Genomic DNA, 17027 nt, shown 5'->3' with positions numbered 1-17027 from the left:
AGAAAATTTACATGATCGTATTTCATGCTTTATAAAATTCCATACTTAAATCATTATTTTTTGTTACATTTTTTGCTTCGAAATCGATATATTCTTCAAAATTTTATTTTGCATTTCATGGATAAAATTCACTACAGTCCGAATATTCTTCCTATATGTACATATTGCATTTCAAATTTTGATTTTTGCGCAATTTTTACCATTTGAAATTAGAAATTTTTCTCCGAATATGTAAACGAATGATGTTAATTTTAATTACAGACAGACCAGTAATTTCTAAATTACGATAAAGAGTTGAATTAAAATATTATCTAATATATATATATATATTTTTTTTTTTAATAAAAAGATTGTGATTGAGTTATATAATAGAGAAAAAAATAAAATAATGTGTTTCACTTCGTATATTAGTTAAAGAAGAGAAATTCGAGATCATTGGAACAATGGAAATCTGATCACCGGCAATACTCTTTCCTATTATTATTACGATCAATGGACAATGGTTAATCAATGTTCAGATCTGAAAGATTATTTTTTGATTTGCAATCAATACCTATGCAGTATAACTGGGAAAACTTCATAATAGAGAGCAAACGCATCGTAATCATAATTAAGATTCTAAGATTAAATAAATTTCTTCAGAGATGCTTAGTTGAAAATTATCATTTAATATAGATATCTTATTAACAAAATATTCATAATAAAATCTTTATAACAAAATTTATAACAAAATTTTTTACGTATAAAGCTTTTTTATTATTTTCATTTTCAAATTGTATTTTATTAAATACTTATTAATATTTCTATTTTCTATAATATTTTTTGTTTTTCAATTCAATCATTATTAAAACAACGAACATTTATTCATCGTATTGAATATCAATCAAATATTTTGCTTTTTTTAGATAATTCGTTCATAACGTTGAATTTGAGATTTGTTGAAGTATTGACATCCAATCATCCCTATGTTACGTTTTTGTATAACCAGCAAAATATCAAAGATATTCAAAAAAATATACACATACAATACACTATACGATTATTTATAAGGTTTTATGTTATACATACCTATATTCACAATAAATTTTAAATAGTTTTTAAAATATAAATTAAAATAAGGATCTACAAATAAATTTTAATGAAAATGAAAACATAGAATAATAGTAAAAAAAAAAAAAAAAAAAAAAATATAAAATAAAATTTAATAATTAAAATTTAAATATTGAAGTTAATTTTCTATAATATCTTTTAAAATATTTTCTTTTTAAATAAATAAATGATTATCAATTTATTTTAAAGAATCTTATAATTAAACTTTTATTAGTCTTTTTAATAATCGATTAAACTTTTTAGAAAATATTTACAAAAACTCAAAATATTAAAAAAAATATTAAAAAATAATATTTAGAAAAATAAAAAAAAACGATTTTAAATTAAACATATAATAATTAATGGATTTTTATTATTTTCTAATGTATTAATATTAATTGAATAATTATTAATTTATTGATAATTATATTAATTAATTAAACATTTAATATATTAATTATTAATGAAATTATTCATAATTTCAGTAATAGAGTAATTTTTTAATCATAAATATTAAATTCTAATAGTAAATTAAAACTTCATTAAATCTTGATAATTTAATTTTCACTTTCCTAGAATTCTTAAGATTTGTTATTGAATTCTTAAGATTTAAATAACTGAGGTAATAACTAACGAAGGATTTTCTTAATTGCACAATATTGTGCACGAATCGTGTAAATGATAAAAGAAGGTAGAAAAGTTTAATCGAAAAATCGATTCGAAACCATGAAAAGTTATTGAAGAAATTGCTTGGAATTAAACATTTAATGAATATTAGATAACGATTTCTCTAAGAGAAATAATTCGTTCAAAATAATCAAATGAGAAAAGAAATGATCTAAAGAAGCACTGAAAGCAAAAATATAATCATATTCACACAATTCTATGACGGAGAGCAAATTAAGTAAATATATCTGTAAAAAGTGAAATTGATAACATATGATATCAAATGGAAATAAAGAGGAAAATTAGATGATAAAAAATAAAGTATTGATATCTAAAGAAACAAAATGAAATATGAAAAAAAGAACAAAATAAAAATAAATAAAATAAAACTCATATTAATAAAATGTTTCAATACCGAAAATCTTTCGAATTATATTTTAAAATACAAGTACAAAGTATGATATTTGGATTGATAGTAGGAAATGAAATTTTTAGTAGAAATATTTATATTTTTTTAAGAAATATATAGAAATATATTTAGAATATAATGATGGAAACTTTTGAAAAAAATTGAATTTTATAAATTATTAACATTAAATTATTATTAAAATTATTTTAAATTTTAACGAATCCATTAAAAAAAAGAAAATTATCAATATCGCATTTTTAATTTTTTTTTTTTATAAAGTGATTTTGTTTTTTATACATTATTATCGAATGTGTAATACGATTGAAAAATAATAAATTTAATAAATGAGATTTAAAATAATCATATTTTTTAATTTTATATCTAGATTTAAGTCTGTAAACAAATATATACATACTTTATTATATCTTTATTAAATATATATATCTTTAGTTAAATGTGTGTGTGTGTGTGTGTGTGTGTGTGTGTGTGTGTGTGTGTGTGTGTGTGTATGATAAATAATAATATATATATAAATATATATACATATATATACACATATATATACACTCAAAATAATAATTAATTCAAAATAAAAAATTTATAATAAGCGAGAATCCACAATGCAATGTCGACTACATATAATTTTTTCTGTATATCATTCATCTGAAATAACGATGCAGTAACCACCATTCAATAATGCTGTAACACAACCGCATCAAATGAAAAAGGCGCTCGTTATTTACGATGTTAATCGTTTATAAATTAGATCATAAATTAAAAACAAATTAAATAGTAAAAAGAAGAGATCAGAAATATAAAAAAAAAAAAGAAAAGAAAAAAATAAAAATAAAATAGTTATGGTAATACCTGTTACTTCTTCCTCGATATATCTGTCCTTCTTGGTGCTCGACTGATGCCGCACCACCTGTTCGTGCTTCAGATTCTCAGTCCCCCCTCCAGTATCGTATGCTTCTCTAAATCTAAATATATATTCTCTCGACCACGGATGTTCGAGGATAGCGACAATTCCGGCGCGTATCTTTATTCAGTTCGAGAAGACCGGAATTAACTAAGCGGCGATTATTAATCGAGTTGGTTCGATGAGCAGCAAGGTCAAGCCAGGTGACCAACAAGAGAACAGTCCTTGTACAAACGAGAATGTCGAGATTGGTGGTCCGTTACCGGCACCCGACATGATCGAGGATGTTTCGGCGTCGGGAGTCGCGACGTGCCTATCCGACGCATCGCCACGGGTTCACGGGGCTACCTCCTCTACTCTGCCTTTTCTCCAACCCCAGAAGCTGCGCTTACCTGTCACTGCGCACACTCCTGCTGAAAACCACCCCACACGACACGACATGGACGGATCTATATGTGGGCTAATTGGGCTACGGAAACGGGATCAAGTTCAATACAACCGACGCGACATCAAAATTGGCAATTGCATGTAAGTCGCATGCAAAGATGCATACTACGACATTGCAGTATGATTATTCACTTTCTTTTTTTCTTTCTTTCTTTTTTTTTTTATTATTTTATCATAAAAAAATTATTTGATTTTAAAATAATTCTTAAATGTAATTTAAAGACGAATAAATATTCGATGTTTAATTAGTTGTATATTAGTTAATTAATTATTTATAAATGTTTTATCTTTAATTTATCATTACTGTCATTTATATTAAACATTTAAAACATTAAAAAGCTCTAATTTTATAATCTACAATATGAAATATGAATTTAAATTTGAATTCCAAAATTCTATTTATCAAATTCTTCGTATTCTTGATAAAAAAATTATTTATTTAATAATATATGTATTATCTAAAAATATTTTATTTGATATAATTATTAGCATTAAATAATAATCTCGTATGTTATAATTGTAAATAATAATTGTTGTAATTTTAATTTCACTGATGAATAAAAATACTTCTTATATTTTATATTAGTATTGTTAAAATACTTGAATATGTACTTTATGTAATATTGATGCTCAATAAGATATAAAATATTGTTGAATATTTACGAGATATCTTTAAAAGATCTATTCTAAAGATCAAAATACGCATTAAAGTTGATATAAAAATTTTAGTTAAGATTTATTTATTATTACTTATTAATATTATAATTATAAACAATTTGCATTAAGCACAATACATATATAAAACTCTTCATATTATTATCTTACTCTATCCTCTAATTCGCTTTATTTAATGCAAATTTAAACTGTTTATAAATTAATAAATAAGCTCTAATCAAAATTTTATATAACAATTTTTGTAATCGATTCTTCATGAATGTATTAACAACTTGCACACATTGATCTCATTTCAAACAATAGATAGTTCTAATTGAATTATGCATACAAAGATACGAAGAAGGATTTTTATGGTAAAATGTTCACATCAAGAAGATAAATGTATTGATTTATCATGTATAAGAAAATTCAGATTGTCAATATTTATCGTTCTAAAATTTAATTTCTTTTGGTTATAAAAGAATATATTTAATGCATTTTAAATTGATAGTTTAGTTCATAATAAATAATATACATATAAATATATGTTATATATTTATTATATATATTATATATATAATAATAAGATATTATAAAGTATTAATATAAGTAAAGTAAAGAACCATCTCAAGATGTTTGATAGATTATGTACAGAAAATGTTTTGTCTTCACTATTATATACCTATTCTACATTTTCAAGTCGCTAACAATCTCTTAAAAATATCGTAAAATTAATCTAAATTATATTTTTTAAGATCAATTTTTTTTCTTTTATCATATTCTATTTTCATAACGAAAAAATATGCAACTGACCGAATTGTTTTTTTTATAAGACAATATCAAAATTTCAATAATATTTCTACGGATTTTAAATTATTGTTCGCAAATAGAATATAAATATACTATTGATGATATTGAAAAATGATTCAGATAAAAATTAAATGATTTTTAGTGACATTCTTAAATGATTTTTAATGACATTTTTACTTAATATAAATATATTTTTAATAAATAAATATGTAGAAAACACATATATATGAAAATCGTTTTAATCTTCTTAAATGTTTTTATAAAAATGAAGTAATTTTTTTAAAAATTTAATATGTGTAGAAATTTATAATTTTTTTAAAACATATATTTAATATAAATATAAATTAAAGCATATATTACAATTTGAAATATAAAATCAATATAGAAATTATTTCACAAATTAATTTTTTATTCTGAAATTCAAATATTTTCTAAACAAGTGATAATATTTTTTTTATACAAATTAAATAAGTTTTATAAAAAATGATAAATAGAATTGAATAATATGTTAAATAAAATAAAATTCTATTAAAAAGAAAAATTAAGATATATTCGTAAATTTCTATTTGAAAAAATTAAAGTATTTCATGTATTCTCTATATATTTATTTATAAAAAAAATCCTTTTACTATTAGATTCAATGCCTTTTAAATTTTTATGTGATACATTTTTCATATTAACATTGATTTATGTTCACGAAATATTTTATAAAAACTATTTAAAATTCATAAAAATATTATTGAAATTTCGGCATTATGAATATCCACAAATGATTTTATTATTTTATATTTCATAATAGTTAAAAGATTATAAAATACATATATTAAATTATATTTAAATTATAAAAATATATAAATCTCAGAATATTATAATCATTACTATTTATTCGAATAAAACGATCATAGATATTAAAAATTCAAATCATAATAATCTTTTTTTTAAATTTATATAAGATTAAGATTATATGTATAAAATAATAAAATTAGAAAATTAACTATTTATTAATAATATAATTAATTATGTTAAAAATAAAATGGATTATATTACATTATAAATGGATAAAATTTATTATATTTATAAGCTAATAATTAAAATTTATTTTTTTATTGTAGATAATATTAATTTAAAATATATCTTTAAGAACAAGTTTTAAAAATAGGCTTTGAAATATTTTGAAAAAAAAAAAAAATTTAATTTCTTCTGTAATTGTAATATTTTACATTGATCATGATTATATTTTATTTTATAAAACATCAAAATTAAAAAAAAAAAATATCAAAAATAATTTAATAATTCCATTAGATAAATTAATTAACTTAATAAAATAATAATTTTATTAAGATAAGTATGCTTTTTTTCATAAAATATTATTTACTATATTAACTATTTTTATTATTATAATTTTCAATTACTTATTATTTTAATATTTTTTTTGCAATTATAAAAATATTAAACCAAATAGATTTTAAATCCCTTTTAAAAGAAATTTTTTATAAAAAGAATCAAAGTAGTATTTAAAATCTTAAATAAAATATATATTTAACAAAATTAAAATTTATATTTTGTATTGAAATAGAAATTTAATATATTTTTCTTCATTTTTATATTTTGTATTATATATATGTTAAGTATTAATATTAAGATTAATACTAAACTATTAAAATTAAAATTAATATTATATTAATATTAAAATTAAAATTAAAGCATTATAAAATAAAATTAGATATAAAAGAAAATTTCATAATTTTAAATAAAAAAACTTATTATATACGTAGAAATTCTTAAAAACATATTAATATAATTCTTAAAATTATGATGATGCAATTTGTATTTAAATATTTTACAAAATTTTTTAAAGATAGAAAAAATGTATATATTTATACATATTTATAATATTGTAAGATATTAATAAGCAATAAATAAAAAAGATATGAAAAATATCTTTAGATATGAAAAATATCGTTATATGAATCACATATATATATCATATAAATCAGTTTAATTGGGATAATAGAAAACATATGAATGTCTATAGATTTTTAAAGAATGTAAATTAGTACTATACATTTTTTTCATTTTGTATCAGTAAATCATTTTATATTTATTCTACATCATCTTTCTACTTAGAATATGATAATGTGATTAATATCTAATGGAATTTCAATGTAAGAATTTAAAGATTATAAAGTTATATCACTTATTTATAAAAAAAATAATATTTATATAATAGGATAAAATTTCTTACTTAATTTCTAATGAAAATAATAAGTTTAATATTATTTCAAAAGATTTATTAAAGAAAATAAAGTTCATTTTATTTTCGGAATAACGAAAACTTTGTAATTTCTTTTTAAGATAATCTAATCTAACTAAATATAATAATTTAACTTAATTTAACTTAACCAAAATGTATGAAGATAATACATAATAAAGATAATATTATGTATAAATGCGCCTAAAATTACAAAACGATTTTATAATTTATAAGACTTATATTATTATATTTATGTTTTATTTACTTTTATTTATTATTTTTAAGTAAATAAAGAAATGAAATATACTGAATTTTGAAACATTTGAAGATATTATTTCCATAAATATAGGAGTGAATAAGCAAAAGACACTTTAACGTTTGTTTCTCTTCGACTGTGATACTTCCTTCATATGTCAAACCTTCGTTACATTTTCTCGATTGTTACCTCCATGCAAGGTGGCCTATTTTGATTCATAGAGTGTCCTTAAATGAAAAATATAATCTAACTGAAGAAATACTAAAGATTAAATTATTTAAACTAATTACAATCATAAAACAAATAATAATTGTGGATTTGTTTATTTATTTTTGAACCAATATTGAACGATATTAATTAAAAAGTTTATAAAATACGTGAATTTTTAAAATTATTCTAAAAGTATTAAAAATTGCTATTACATAACATTTTTTTTATATTTACATTATATTTATATTTATATCATTATTATATATATGACTATATTTTTACGTAGAAATATATTATAACAAACAGAATTCTATTTTGCAAAAAATAAAAATATTAACGATTCTGAAAATCATATAAATATCTGTTAAAAAAAGAATACATATATATTATAATAAGCTCAAAAATAGTATGTATCGTTCTATAAACAAAAAATTAGTTACTCTATATTAATAACCGTCAAAATAAGAAAAGAAAGATATTTATTGATCGAGTTATTCGTCTCCAGAATATCCTGCTAATCCTCTCAATCCTCATGCGTATTAAAATTCTATATTCAATTTTTTCCATCAAAATGCTTTTGATTGATAAATTAAATCGATTTAATCTAATATTATAACAGAGGAAAATTAGCTTCAGGTTCCGAAAATCTGGTATCCTGCATAACTATCCACCCAGCAACTTGACCTATCACATCCTCCATTCCAGAATGTGCTGATCTTCCCTCTCCCGCAATACCAGCAACAATCCAGGTCGCATCGGATAGCTACGCGAAGAGGTTTACCGAACATCCTTCGACGAATCCATTCAAAGAATCTTAAGATTCAAGTCTTGACCAGAATTTTCAAACGCTTATATTTTTACGACTTTAATTCATGAAAATATGAAAAATTTCTGTAACTACGTGTAAAGAAAATTAATATCATTCCTGGTAATTTTACATCTTTAAACAATTTTTTAATTGTTAATTACATCAAAAAAAAAACTTTATATGTATTGTATTTCGACAACTATGTAGTAAATTATTTAACAAAAAGTATTGAGCTGAGATAGATTTTTGAAAGGAAAAATTGTTGATTTATATGTAAGAATGTTTTTAATGTAAAAATAATAATTTATCAAACTTGTCAAGATTAAAGTTATTGAATATAAATTATTCAAAATATTCTAGAATTTAAGAAGTTGTTAATTTATCTTTATTATATAAATGCAGCATATAAAATATTGCAAACTGTTTTTTTCAAAACTATTATTTTATTAATATATTTATTTCTTTGAAATAAGTGAAATAAGTGAAAAAAGTAATAATATACAAATAGTAAATTTTTTATAAAATATATTTCACTTAAAAGATCTCATTCATTTTTTAAATGAAATATTATATCAATTTCATGTTATTTAAATATAATAATTTGAATTATCGAATCACGGTTTGCAACAGATTATTATGTTATATATTTATTTATTATAATTTAATTGAATTGATTATCTTTTAAAGCACTCTTTTAGTCGAAACATAAATTTCTTTAATGCATATAGTTTTTTTTAATTGATAAATTATAAATAATAGCGAAATTTAACATCAAAAAAATATTTAATAAATTTAAGTTAAAAAAACAAAATAATCGATCTTATAAAAGTTTAATATTACGCTTATATATTATTATATAGCATATTTATATACATTATATACATTATATAACATTTTAGCATTATTTTTTGTTGATAATTTCCAAAATATTCCATATTTTATTTCTATTTAAAACAAATCATTTTTTTAAAATATGTATTCTTGTTTTTTATATATTTTGATGATTCAATGTATTGCATAAGAATAATTATATAACAATACAAAACTTGTTATCCTAATTTCATAATATATATATATATATATTTGCAATGTATATATATATATTTGCTCAATTCTCCTAAATTAAAATTACATTTTTCTTTTATTAATTTATTTATTTCTTATATTTAGTTTATTTTGTAATTCTCAGAGAATCAAATTTTTCATTTTATAAATACTTATGCATTTATATATTTATTGCAAAAAAAATAATTAAATATGAATATACAGTAGAAAATATAAATATCAAAAGTGAAAAATCTGTTGACTTTTTTTTTGAGCATTTTATAAAATCAAAGGAAAATATAATTTTAATTTCTGAGAGTATTTACATTATGAGAATACATTATAAATAAATATTATTAATAAAAAATAATTTTTAAATAATTTTAATTATTAAAATATTTAAAACTTATTGTAAAAGAAAGCATCAAATACAATTTTTATCTTTTAGAAAAAATTATTAATTTCGTTTTTGTAATTTAAATTTATTATTTGTTGAAATATTATCTCAAATTTTACGATTAATGTTTATTGTACAAAAGAACTACATACATCAAATAAGTAAAATTTCTATTAATTATAATATATAGTATATCGAATATAGTTGAATTTTTAATATTCAAAATCAATTAAATTATAATAAACAAATATATATAGAAAAATAATCTGTTGCAAATCATGATATTAAATTGATGAATATTAATTCGAATCATCATAGCTAAATAAAATTTTAAATAATATTTATTTGAAATATTTTTTTCTATTTGATATAATTAAAGAATTATTTATTACCTATAAATTATAAGTATTTTACATATTTTTATGTAGAATGTTTTTAAGTCAATAAGTATATCAAATAAAAAAAAAATGTTTCAAGTAAATATTAAAAAATATTTGATTTAAATAAAAAGAAAATTAATATGCCATAACTATCATTTAAAAAAAAAAAGGAAAAAGCCTCAAGATATATCCCTCCAAAAATTTATTATACTTTATTATTGATTTCCAGCTATTTAATTTAAAAAAAAAAGCATATCGATATCTATAAAAATTTTTGAGAAAACATGTGAACTTTATTCATTTTATTCTGAATGGTAAATACTTATTCTTTGAATCTTAAAAACACATCTTTTTACATATATATTAATTACAGTAAAATATTACAGTAAAATACAGTATGTAAAAATATTTCATTATATTTGAATTTATTCTGTTTAATTTTTCAAAATTAATAAAAATTTATATATCCTGAATTTTGCGTATTTACTTCAATATACATTATTTATTTTATAATTTGATTTATATTTCTCTGTCAAATAAAAAAATATTACATAAAATTTTTTTTTACGAATATTATTTTATATCAATATGAATAACATAAATAATAAAATAGTTAATAAGATAAATTCTCAATATATTAATTATGATATTTATATATGATATGAAAAAGAATGTTGTGAACTTTGAATAAATTTAATAATATTTGCAAATATAAGTTTAATAATAATAAACTCAAATTTCATTATTATTTCAATGAAACTTTTTACAAATTTCTGTATAGAAATATAATAATTATGAGAAGGAACTATATGTTATTAACAATACATTTATGAGTAATATCATTTATGAGTAATAATGAAATGATGTATAACTGAAAATCATAACATGACATATATTTGAATCTATCTTGATATACATGTTTAAATGTAATCATTATATCATATTGTAATTATTGTTATATTATATTATTATAATATAATATATATCACAAATATATATTATTCCATTTAAAAAACTGAAATTCATTTTTTACATAATATTGCAAACATAAAATATTCGCATTATGTTCGCTATAAAAAATTAAAATTTTTTTCTTTGTCACTTTTTTCCAAAAATTTATCAAAAAAAATATTAATCCAATATATGGCAAATTCTATGTATATAGAAAAGTATTTATTTATATAAATACTTATATTTTATGTTACAGATATTCTTGATTATAAAATAATATTATGCAATTAGTATTATTAATGAAGACAGATCGATGAAATTAACTAAATTGTTTATAAAAAATTAAATAAAAATTCCGTTAATGAATTCAACAAAAATTTTTTAACAGAAGAATTTAATAATTATTATAATTAAAGAAATAATAATAATGAAATTAAGGCTTTCATATTTTCAATAAGTAAGAAATCGCAAAAATTTAATTCTGTATTAACTCTAATATCAGAATTAAAAATTACACTTATCCATATTTTTTTTATATATATTCCGTGTCTTTATATTAAGATTATTGATAAAATATTCTAAATTTTCTATAATGAATTAGAATTTTTCATTTTTTAATCTTACATGTGTATAAATAAACTAAATCAAAATAAATAATTTTCTTATTTTTATAGATATTTAAAAGTCTTTTTGATATTCAAAACGAATGATTTTAATGCACAAATATAAAAATAAATATAGAATAGAAGGCATAGAAATATTTCAAATGCAGTTAAAATTTTCTAATTTGAGAACAGATATTATTAATCACACTCATGATAATAATTGTATTTATAAGTATATATCTTTTTAAATATTTATCAAAATCCTTTCTCTAATTTTGAAAAAATATTTATAAAATTAAACAGTTTTTCAATATTTTGAATAAAAAAATATTTAAATTTGATAAATGTTATTATCATAATAAATCATAAATGATATATTTACTGTTCATACAAAAAAATATTTATTTTTTGTATTTATTTATATTTATCATGTTTATTATATTTTTTGTATTTATTTTTTTACAATATTTTAAATATATATTTTTTAAAATAATAACATAAAGTTTATATTATCTTAAATTATTTATTTCATTACTTTTAATAAATAATGTCTATTTAGTTATTTTCTACTTAGAACATAGAAAATAATATAATAATATGTATAATTTTAAAATATTTTATTGCATAAATTTTATAATTAAATTAAATAAAAATTAAATATTACATCTTATAACTTAAAATCAAAATTTTATCTTAATTCGTGTTATAAATTAACATTAATAAATAATATATTATATCCATATACATTTTATAACACTCTTAAATAATGCATTATAGGAAATATAATTAAAATAATAATCTGTAATTCTGATTCTATGAAATATTTATCAGAATACATATTATGTTATTATAATTATAATATTTCACATTAATTTCTACATTTTGTGGTTGAATTGAATATTAATTATTTCAAGAAATTTCGATGATAGTTTTCACTAAAAACAATAAGAAAAATTAATATTATCATTATATTATTTTTGATTTTATTTTTTAATTATGGTTTATTTTATGTTAAAATAATTCTTTCGAAAAGTAAAAATAATTAAATTAATTTCCTTTAATTATTTATAAAGAAAACTTATTTGATGTTAAATCGTAATTATAATATATTAATATTATATTCTAATTCTGTAAACATTTCCTTCTAATCTAGCCGAATGTCATTAAAGCATGAGATATTATATGAGAAAATACTTTATGATGATGAGAATACTCTTTTTTTAGACGTTTTACTTTAAAACTATTTTACTACACCGAATGTTATAAAATACATATTATAAAATTACACCGAATAAACTTATTACATTTTTTATATTAAATGTATATTTGATTTCAGATTTTTATTTTAGATTTAGATAGGAGTCATTCTGTCTCATATGTGAGATATTGATAGACATTCTATCAATTAGTTGACACTCGATGACGATGACCACTATAGTAAAAATTATTATATTAATAACATTTGAATAGTTAGCATTTAATATTAGTAATTAAATTAAAATTTTAAATCTATCTATATTTTCTTTAATCACCAATTCAAATTTCATATCAATTAACGATCGGAATCTTTCAACTATAGTTAATTTTTTAACTAAATCTTTGGTTTCGTATACATAAAGGAAATATTTAATGAATATTCCAATAAAATAGATATTTAAAAAATATATATGTATAATACGAAGTATTTATTAAAAACAGTAAAAAAAAAGTAAATCCTAGTTCAATTTTAAATCTGCAATCTATCATCCATTTTAATTTTATTAATCATCGCATTGGTCAATTAATAGAGTTAAATTAATTCTTATGATTTACGAAAAGCTTCAAATATTTAAAATGCATATCCAAACTGATAGAATAATCATTCAAAAAATTAGAATTTTTATTTATTCTTGTCATTAAAAAAAAAAAATATTTGGATAATTAAGTCATTAATATTGATATTTATTTAAAATTTTCTACGATTTATCATTATTATTAAAAACTTATATAAACGAAATCTAGTATTTCTTTATTTATATTTAATACTTAAAGTATCTATTTTTATACATGCGATTTATTAAATCTTAAGATTAAATTACATAACCTATCGATGCCTTTATAAATTTTGGATGTTTTGATAATTTTTAAATATATAATTTATTTATAAAAAATAATGTTATTAAATATTACATTGAATTTTACTTTTTGTTCATACAATGTATCAAGTATTATTATTTTTATCATTTAATATTTTATTATATCTTATTATACAATAGCAACATTCAATTTGTCTTGATATCTATTATTATTATTTCAATTATTATAATTTCAGATGCAAGAGTTATTTTATATTTTTTCATATCTCACGAATTCGAACTTCAATGTAATAGTAACAATCATTTTTCGCGAATATTTCTAAAATTAAAACTAATAGTTATATATATAAGAAAAAATTGCTCAAAATCTTATCTTTTATAATATATTTAAAAATTAAAAATTATAATATATATTATATATTATATATTAATAAATTCTCCAAGTCTCCAATCTAAGATTATATAATATTTAATATCATAAAAAAAATAAAAATAAAAAAGAAATTCTGAACGTGAACTAATTTTCATAAAATAAAAATAAAACATTTAACATATTTTCCATTCTTTTCAAATTTATTAATAGATAGAAACAAATAGATGTAAATTTTATTTATCTACGATATTGGTATATTTAATTCAGAAAATATAATAATAAATAATATATAATATATAATAAATCGAAAAAAATAATTATAGAAAAAAAAATTGTTCAAATCTTACTATTGCATTAAAAAAATTATACTATATTATCATAAAAATTAAAAAAATTTATTGAAAATTAATAATATATATATTATTAAAAATACTATTATAAATATATATTATATATAATAGTACATAATTTAGAAGATTATATATATATTATATATCTATATAGATATATATTATATTTTATATATTTAAAATATATATAATTTATAATAAAAAAAACAAAAAAACAACTAGAAGGGCTTGTGCTACAACAGAATAAACAGATTGTAAACAGATATGAGTTATTTTTTATTTTTAAGAAAATAAGAGTTAAAAAAATAAGAGAAAATTTAGAATTTTAATCAATACGAGAATGTATGTCATATTTTATAAAAAAAATGTATTAAATGCAAAATATTAAAATTTTCATTATTATTATATTATTATTATTATTATTATTTATAATTTTTCAAACATTGAAATTTAAAAAAATCTATAAGAAAATATATAAAATTTAAAGGAAAAATAATGAAATATAATTTTCAATGAAAATAGGTTTAAATAGTTTGAATTATTATATTCATGATATTAAGAAATAAGAATATTTACGCTGTAATGAAATGAGCAATACGATACATAACGATATTGAATATCATGATAAATTGAAGTGAATCTACGATATTGTCATATAAATACTTAAAAATTAAAAATATTAAATTATATATGGGAACAATTAAGTAAGATTTATATTAATATAATAATTTTCAATTAGTAAAATAATGCGATATATAAAATAAATAACGTGAGTTCTTTTATAAAAGAAATTTAACTTACCATCTGATGATGATGAGATTAAATATTAGGTTGTACCATGTGTTTGTTGATCAGAAGAAAAACAATATATTTTCGAAACTATAATCTTTATTCAATCAAAATATGAGCTATTGATTTCAATGATCTTTTCTCAACGAGATTTCAATTGATATATTCCATTTTTATAAAATTTTATAATTTTAGTGTAAAGAAATTCTTCGATTATAGCTTCTCGAGTATCGAATATTTTATTTTTTAAAAATAATTGTAAATGGCGAAACAACATAATCGGTTGATAAAATATTTAGTGAATATGATAGATAGATTAAGATTTCATATTTCAATTTAGTTAATTTTTATAGAGTAGTTTATGATCGTATGTAATCGATCGTTGTTATGCAAAAAAATTGATTAATGCGAATTGTTTCCTAATCAATTTCTGATGCATGATATCAATTTCTTGGTAGTAGAATGCTGTTGTTATGATATTTCCTTATTTGAGAAAAAAATAATGAATTATTCTTTTTATAGATTATATAACTTTTTTCGATGATCATTGTCGATTATCGTATAGTATCTATTTTTCATCATAGATTGTAATTCTATTCAAAAATAGATTTCTACTTTCAAATTTTGTGATAAAAATTACCAAACATCGCTTTTAATTTTCTATCAGTGCGGTACGCATTTTTCCAATTTTTTTCACTTTGCCCATTGCACTTAAATATCTGAAAATTGATATTGGAGATCTAATTCTGCGAATATTTCATCTTAGCTTTTAATTTATCTTTGTTTAAATTTAATAAATCTTTGTTGAATTTCGCTCTCGAGGCTTATTTTTAAGATTCTCATTTCCAAATCTGAATTTTTGAAACTATCATCGAATGATCTTCTCATTGGTAGAATCTTTTCCGAAAATTAACCTATTTCGATATGCTTCAGCTACACTATGATCGAGATTAAATTCATACAGAAATAACATTCTAAATTCATTCGATAACACCATATTGTTCACTTCTCAAAAAACAATTAAACTAATACAAAAAAGAACTTATTACACAAAAGAAATATGAGAAAACAACGTTAAAATATGATAAGTAAAATATAGGTTAAGTAGAGTTTACAAGTCGCAGTTGATTGTCACTTATTCTAAAATTAGCAACTTCATATGGTGCGACCTAATACACGAGACAAAAAACTATAATATATATTTGATTATCTGTGTAATGTATTAGTAATGATGTAAAACATCTAAATAATTATTACTAAATATAAATATTAATATTAACGCATAAGATATAGAACTCCCTAAATTACAAAAATTTTATAAATATTAGATTTATTTTGTTTTTTATAAAGTTATCTTTTTAATTAAATTTTTTTTTCTAAAATAATTTAAATATTTGATTATTTATTTCTTTTTTTATATTCTAAAATTAGATTTATAAAATACATATAAATAAATGTTAAAATAAATCGTAATTTACTAAATAAATATTAATAAATCGTATTTCTTTTCTATACAATCATATATATTATATATATGAAAA

At 18.5% G+C, this 17027-nt stretch overlaps 1 protein-coding gene and 1 long non-coding RNA gene across 2 annotated transcripts in view; both read right to left on the bottom strand.

Moving 5' to 3' along the window:
• Positions 1 to 3387, bottom strand: part of LOC100866609 (ras-specific guanine nucleotide-releasing factor 1) — a 135741-nt gene extending 132354 nt beyond the window's left edge. Inside the window, exon 1 of the mRNA XM_086910168.1 lies at positions 3032 to 3387. The gene's annotated coding sequence lies outside the window, so the exon portion shown is untranslated. The remainder of the gene's footprint in view (positions 1 to 3031) is intronic.
• A 3905-nt stretch (positions 3388 to 7292) lies between these two features.
• LOC147657404 (uncharacterized) lies at positions 7293 to 16892 on the bottom strand. Its single transcript, XR_015292584.1, has 2 exons — positions 15499 to 16892; positions 7293 to 7731 (listed from the first exon to the last, which is right to left on the bottom strand). It is a non-coding gene; the product is annotated as an uncharacterized LOC147657404 (long non-coding RNA).
• Between the last annotated feature and the right edge of the window lie 135 nt (positions 16893 to 17027).

The sequence above is a fragment of the Apis florea genome, unplaced genomic scaffold (assembly GCF_048593485.1).
Source record: "Apis florea isolate Af1SG1 unplaced genomic scaffold, ASM4859348v1 contig_3170_pilon, whole genome shotgun sequence".
NCBI classification, from domain to species: Eukaryota; Metazoa; Arthropoda; class Insecta; order Hymenoptera; family Apidae; genus Apis; species Apis florea.
The sequence above is the reverse complement of the archived record's forward strand: the minus strand, read 5'-3'. Positions and strand labels throughout refer to the sequence as shown.